The 7,892-nt window shown below is 38.8% G+C and overlaps 1 protein-coding gene across 4 annotated transcripts in view; it reads right to left on the bottom strand.

Moving 5' to 3' along the window:
• LOC110036734 (probable tRNA N6-adenosine threonylcarbamoyltransferase, mitochondrial) overlaps positions 1–7,892 on the bottom strand; it is a 52,687-nt gene that overhangs the window by 14,520 nt on the left and 30,275 nt on the right. The window lies entirely within an intron of this gene.

Here is a 7,892-nt window from a genome sequence, read left to right as displayed (position 1 = left end):
GGTTTGCGGTTTTGGGGTCGTTTAGGGCACTCCGTAAGAGTATGTCCCTTTTGCTTGCAATAAGTACATATCTTATTTTCACAATTTCGTGCAATATGACCATATTTCTTGCAGCTGTAGCATTGCACTGGTCCCTTCCCTTTGGTCTCAGCAGCATATGTCATATTAATTATTTCTGATGATCCACCTGTTGTATTGATAGTAGCTTATTTCGCCAATCTTTGTTCTTTGCGCAGTAATTGCCCAAAATAAACATCCAAACAAGGAATCAGATCTCTGTTCAGCAAACTAACTAGAGCAGTTTCAAATTCAAGTCTAAGTTTCATTAAAAACTGATCACGATGATTTTTTTCATGAATAGCTTGAAGACTAGGTAAGTTCTCATTTGATACCTTGGCATAGATAATACCAGTATATTCGTTCCATAAATTTGAAAAGGCAGAATAATATTGTTCAATTGAAAGATTATTATGACTATAATTACTCATGTTAAGTTCCAATTCGAAGCATTTCGCAGAATTATCTTGTTGTAAACACGCTTCAAGTATTCTCACATTTATGTAGCTGTGCAAAAGGATAGTAAATTGTTCACCATATCAGCTTTAATAGATCACAAAATCCAGAAAACAATCCGAGCATCATTTGTTTCTCATTGATCAAGATTTTTTGCCTAAGTAGAAGCTGGAGAAGACTCATCAATATGACCCCAAAGGTCTTTCCCTTTTAAGAACATTCTGAGCTAAAATTCCCGTGTGACATAATTCTTTCCCGTAAATCTGATAGTTAAGATTTCAGAAGACATTCTAAACATAATAGTCGTTGATCGAAATCAACCAAAAATAAAAGAAAGCCAAGATATCCAAATAAAATCCAAATCATTGATCTAAATCAACATGAAAGGGCTAGGGCAGAAAAGTGTTGGGCGCAGGGAGAGGAAGATTGTCAGTCGTATATTTGGATTTCGATGGGAGAGGGAGACGCAATTGATGGCGGCTTCAACTTGAGATAGAGCGCAGCTTCACGGTTCGCGGCTTGTGGCAGAAAAAAACGGATTGCGGCTGTCGCGATCGAAGGGAAGGTTGCAAACGATGAGAAGATCGCGGCTTGAGACAGATCGAAGGATGATCAGCTTGAAGTAGTCGCGAGGGAGAAAACAGATCGGCGGAAGGGGGAAACGGATCAAAGGATGATCGGCTTGAAACAGATTGACGGAAGAGGGAGACAGATCGAAGGATGATCGCAATCGATGAGAAGATCGCGGCTGTCGCAGAACTCAAATAAGACGAACAAAGGAGGACGAAGATGCCGCAGAACTCAAATAAGGACAAGAACGAGCGCTCCGGTGGGGAAGCAGTCGAAGATGCCGGCGAATGATAACAAAAGCTAGAATTCCAAGGATTCAGACCGATTAAAACTCTGATATCATATAAATATTTTGAGCAAATAGACTGAATGTATTTTCCTTTACTTTCATTCCATTAAATAATAGCCTGTACAATCTATTTTAGGTACATAATATTATGTATAATCTATTTTAAGTAACTTAATTAATACATATTCCTAATCTAAATATTCAGCTAAAAGGAAAGAATCCGTGCAAATATAATATTTCCTTCTCTGTAATGTTGGACATAGAAAAATCAAGTGAGAAATAGATCAAATGAGAACATTTATTTAAGACGAACAAAGGAGGACGAAGATGCCGCAGAACTCAAATAAGGACAAGAACGAGCGCTCCGGTGGGGAAGCAGTCGAAGATGCCGGCGAATGATAACAAAAGCTAGAATTCCAAGGATTCAGACCGATTAAAACTCTGATATCATATAAATATTTTGAGCAAATAGACTGAATGTATTTTCCTTTACTTTCATTCCATTAAATAATAGCCTGTACAATCTATTTTAGGTACATAATATTATGTATAATCTATTTTAAGTAACTTAATTAATACATATTCCTAATCTAAATATTCAGCTAAAAGGAAAGAATCCGTGCAAATATAATATTTCCTTCTCTGTAATGTTGGACATAGAAAAATCAAGTGAGAAATAGATCAAATGAGAACATTTATTTCTAGAATCAATGGAAAAAAAAGTAAGGGATGTCACGGATCGTGAGGAAAACCTCGGTGACTTCCCAAACTATCTTATTATTTGGCTTTAATTTCGAGAAGATGTTATTTGAAGTTGCATCCTGCCAATTTTATTATTTAGAGCTTATATTTATATGACACGGTCATACAAATAGCCTGAAAGATATGAGGGTTTACGTCGTAAGGGACGACAACCTCGGAAACCTAAAACGAGTTAGGGCTTGAATTACACAACATTGTTGTGCAAAGGTCTAAAAGATAAAGTGAGGATTTATGTCGCGCTAGGCAGACTACCTTAAAATCCTATGATTTATTATTTAATTCTAAGGAAAAGTTTGCCGTTGTAGATCGTCATCATCCACCTGCTGCTTCTCCGTCTTGCTGCCCACGAATACTTGATCTAAGCTCCAAACTGTAACGACTCCAAGTTTAGTTTGTGTTGTATTTGCAAGTATAATTATTGTTGGATCTCAAGGGCCCGGTGTATCTCCTAACATATGTCCTATTGTTCTTTATCCAAAGAGTTTAGCAAGTGCATTAAAGTAAACAATGCAATAAAAAGAAAAACAAATTGTAGAAAACTTAAACAAATCATTAGAAAGTCCGGTATAAAAAAACAAAAACGAGTAAAACAAAACACGATGACACGTATAAAGAACCAGGAGCATGTGACTTATATGTGACATTGGGAAGTCCCCATTTACCAGAAAGATTTGAGTGTAAGGCTCAAGCTCAAATCCTGGAGCATTGAGTTTCACTGTAGGTTAAAGTCATAGCGAGAATTTCACTACTTGATTTAATTAAAAGAAAGTTATGAACTATATCTTGGTGTATCCTTATGTCTATCATTTTAACTAAATTATGAATTGAGGTCAAATGCCTAGTTTCATCATTCATTTGAAAATTAGATAGATGAAATCTCACCTAAGATGTGCTCATAAAATCTAAGAAGTCTATGCTTCTAACTTGAGCTTGCAATGATTTAAGGTGTTTCGCTTTCAATAAATTGTTTTACAACTAATCCTCAAATATAACTAATCCTCAAATATCTTTTATCCTCAAATATCTTTTAAGTGTTTTCCAACTAATCCTCAAATATTTTTTAAGTATTTTCCAAATAATTCAATAAAAAATTCTCATTTTTGACTTAACCATTTTAACAAAAGCAAATCAAAGGAGAAGTGGGCCGACTCACTTCTAAAAAGAAATAAAAAAAGCAAAGGGGCAAAATCACAAGTGAATCAACCTAAAGGCGTTTAAATTCTTTCAAAACGATGATCAAATCAGTCCCAAAAGAATGAATTTGAAACCCATGCAAAACACATAGTAACCAACTCAAAGAAAGTCAAATAAACTCACGACTCGTATAAAGCAACTTTCACAACTTTAGATTCTACATAAAGCCAACTTGTCAAAGTTTCATAATTTTCGCACATAAAGCTGTCAACTTTCAGATTTTCCATAAAACCAAACCAAACGAATCTCCAATCGCCTAAACCGACCTACATAATTTCAGATTCTTCAAAACGAAACTAACAAAACATTCGATATTTTTCACAGCGAAACATATCAAAGTTCTCAATTTTAGCAACTCGAATTATGCACAATTTCAGATTTCCCTCCCCCCTTTTTCACCATTCATTTGTATATGTACAAGCAAACCACTACCAATTGTTCAAGGCACACATAAATCTTCCCTATTTAAACAAAAGATATTTGGAACAAGCATGAGATTCATGAATAGTTTCAAGCATTGCCTGAACAATTATCCAAGTTTGCTATCGTGAAGGACCAAAGCTTCTCGAGTCAGATAGCCAATAATTAATAGAATAAAGGAGGATTAAAGTACCAATTAATCATAAACCTGGGAAAACACTACTCAATTCTCATGAATTTACATATAGAACACAAAAATTCAAACTTTACATACCTGCCACACAATTCATATTGATTTCGTATCTAACACGCAAAACTCACATTTTACATACATGCCACCTTAATCCTGCATGTGTTAGATATGTAAAGGTACAGAAATTTGGGTGGTATACATGTAAATGACCCTTCGAAATATTAAATTGCAAACCTAGTAATGATGTTGGAGTATTCCAATTGATGAAAATAAGAAGCATACATGTGGATGGGCCATTGATTCTCCAAAAGAGAGTTACGAAAGACACAAAAAAATATATACTTTAAGATCAACAATGAAAGATACGTTTTGATTGGAACCTTTTCTAGAAAAATGGTTTATCCAGAGAAAGCTCATCTTAAGGGAACAAAGGCTTGCATATCCAAATACAGGAAGTTAAAAGAATGCCTCCATATTAAAAATAAGATAAAATAAAAGAAAGATTGATAGAGTAAAGAATATTGGAAGAGAGCATCCACTTCACATTGGTGAGAAGATCAAGCAAGCCAAGCAAGGATGTCGAGCAAACCAAATAAAAAGAGCATCGAGCAGTAAAGCAAGAATCTCGAACAACCAAACAAGAAGATGATACTTCGGTAGCCAAATAAGCAGTCACGCAACAATGTGCGTCATATACCGAGCAATCCACAAAAATATTAAAAAGATAAGGGAGGGAGACAAAATTACCTTGTTTAAGCTTTTCCAAAATAGAATACAACTCCAACAGGCCTCAAGAACACACAAGATGAGCAGAGCAGGGAAAATCCAACCAAAGAGAATAGAGGAAATTTTGGCAGCACATCCACCTCTTCTGAAAATTTCAGCAAACAGAACAACTCCCCCCAGTGGGGTTTATACAGCCAAGGAGAAGCCACAACTTACCTGGGGTGGTGAACCGAGCGAAAGGGGACAGGAATGGCAACAAAAGACACAGAGGCGTGGAGACAGTGCAACAGAGGGTTGGCGGCACATAAGACAGGAGATGCAGAGAGCTTTACTAGAGCACGGGAGAGAGGGGACCTCGAGGAAGCTTCGCAGGAAGACAAGGTGCGGGGAATTGGGTTCTGCCAAAAGAGAATTGCGCGCACGAGAGGGCTAGGGCTCGGACGAACCGTTCGCGGGGGAGAAAAGGAAACGGGCTAGGAAAAGGCGCAAGGGTTGGGTTAAGGCATATCATGGGTTTATATGGGAATTTCTCTCCCTTTTTTTAATGTTTAATATTAAATTTTTGCAACTAGCGCACTAATCGCCCGTGCACGGAATCACATCAAAATGGGTGTCCCTCCTAAATAATCTCGACGCTCCGGACACGCTAGCGTGGTCCGTTTCGTCATTCAGGGTTGTCTGGACGACTTCATCGACGGTCGGGTCAAAAACGCATCGAATTTAATTTTCGTTAAAATTTCGGCTCGCGATTGATCGTTTCAAAAAATTTATTTTTAAGCTTTCGACAAATAACGACGCAGAAGATGCAAATTGTGATAATCGAACATGTCGACTGTTTGAATTGCGAAGTTTGTGCGCTCGGAGGTATAAATTGTGCATAAGGCAATCCTAGGACTTAAGGGTCCTAAAGGGACTCCTTTTGGATTTCCTCATGTTGGTTTCAATCTCCTAAGTGCTAGAAGCCGAGACCACACATGCGAAACTCCAAAAGAGTAAAGAAGTAGTTTGGATTTCTAAAATGAGGTGGGTCTCATTTTTAGGGCTCTAAGATAGTCAAAGAGAGAATTCTAATGCTATACCCTAAACCTTAAGAAGAAAACTATACCTCACTAAAAATGAGGTTAACAATAATAAAAAAATATGGATAGGCGGGAAATGAAAACAAGAAGGGGGAATAATTCCCACCCAATAAAAATAGAGAGAGGGGGTAGGTTCAGCGCTTTATTGGACGAACCCTCTCCGGCTGAACTGGTTGGGGTCGGTTCAACCCCAAGCCCCATGTCAGTCTCTTGGGAATGGGGAAGCTTCGACCTCATTAGTCGAAACTTTTTTTTCTTCTCGTAGAAGTTAAGTCAGTCATGTTGTAAGCTCTCGGTAAGTTAATTTTGCAGGCAATGTCATTCCAAAAAACATTTCGATAGAATAGGTATTTGTCCTCTTTTGGCACAATCTGAGTCGAAGGTCCACAACGATGTAGGTTCTCCCGAGCAAAATTCCGAGCAATTAAATATATAATATGTTTCTCTCACTTCTCATACTCTGTTGGATATGTTTGATAAACAAGGTTGTTAGTGGGGTTCAACTTTGGAACGACATGTCTAGTAGGTTGGGCCACACTGACGTGTAATCACTCATGAGAGGCATTTTCTTATTCTCGGGAAGGATCTGTATCCCACGATAGAATATTCTTTCTCCCAACCCTGGGGTGATTCCCACCACTGCTGTTCATTCATCATGTCTGATCCTCTATCAGGAGGTACATCGTTGAACCGATTTTAATCCCAAAATGACCCATGACTGTCTCCCAAAAATAACTCAAAATTTCCTCATTTTTGAAAGGTTGGACCTCCTTCCGTAGGGGCAACTCAGGAGACAAACTATATATCTGAAATGCTTGAAATTTTTTAATCTGAAATTGAACTGTGTCTAGTATCGGCTTCTCAAGTGCTTGGTTCTTCTGGACATCCAAAGTAAGTCCTACTGATGCTCCTCTCGATACCTGCAAAATTCTAGCTTGAGGCACCATAATCTCATACTCTGTCGGAATGCCCATTACATCAGTTACTATCTTCTAGAATATCTACGGTTACCTCAGCTAAAATCACTATCTTGAGGTCAACTGGAATCGATGACATCTCTTTCATGATGGCAAAAAATTGAGAATCATCTCTGTAGTCTACATCTTCTTCTGGATCACCGTTTATCTCTTCAACTTGAAGCTAATCCTCCCGCTTTATTTCCTCACCATCTAAAGTGTCTACTGCATCACCAACCAATTTTTCAAGAATGCCCTGCTTCGTGAAACATATCAGTCCCCTAATTGTGCAGTATGATTCAATATGCCCAAATTCGTGACACTTGCAACACTTCCTGGTTGTGACAGATTTAGGGATGCAGATTGGTTCTACCTGTTTTCCACTCTGACTCGGTTTTTCATGGAAAGGGAAATATAATAACACAAACAAGCACGACTAAATGTATTCGAAAGTAGTGGTGATACGGATTCAAAGGGGACGACGGAAGGAGGGTGTAGGTGTTGGATGAGAAGGTGATGACTTGAGAGGGCTGCAGTTGGAAGGAACTGTTGTAGTAACATCTACAAAAATGGGTTTGGGGGGGGGGGACATCAGGAGTAGGGAGAGGTATTGTACAAAACTGTAGAGGAGCCGACTGGATGCAAAAAACTAGCATGGAGGGCTGGACAATAGGCTTGCTGTAAGAGGAGAGGGTGGTAGGACAATCGGGATGAAATGGAAATGGGCTTTCACGATAAGGAGGGCAAGTGGGAGAGAGGTTTAGCAATAGCTTGCAAAAGGTAGGGTTATGATAACCTATAGGAAGTTAGGTTGATCTGAGACTGCAGGTTATGCGACAGGAAGTTGTGGGGGCAGGTTGAGCAGCTGAAAGGGGGCGGCAGGGGAGAGCAGGGATGATGGGGACGCTAGTGGGGTGGCAACAAGCCAGGGAAGGGAAGTCAGGGAAGAAGATCACCACCTCGAGAGGGGTACAACTGGAGCACCACCCAATCTGTTGGATACAACCCTCAAAATGGAAAACAGGATGTCGACGACTATCCTTAACAGAAATATGAAATCAATCACACAAAACATAGCCCTAAAATAGAGAAATAACATATAAATAGAAGATGGATAGACGGAAAATGAAAATGGAGGGGGGGGGGGGGGAATAATTCCCGTCTAATGAAAATAGGGGGGGGGGGCCGGT

The sequence above is a fragment of the Phalaenopsis equestris genome, unplaced genomic scaffold (assembly GCF_001263595.1).
Source record: "Phalaenopsis equestris unplaced genomic scaffold, ASM126359v1 Scaffold210247, whole genome shotgun sequence".
NCBI lineage: Eukaryota > Viridiplantae > Streptophyta > Magnoliopsida > Asparagales > Orchidaceae > Phalaenopsis > Phalaenopsis equestris.
Note: the sequence above shows the minus strand (reverse complement) of the source record. Positions and strands in the feature narration are given on the sequence as shown.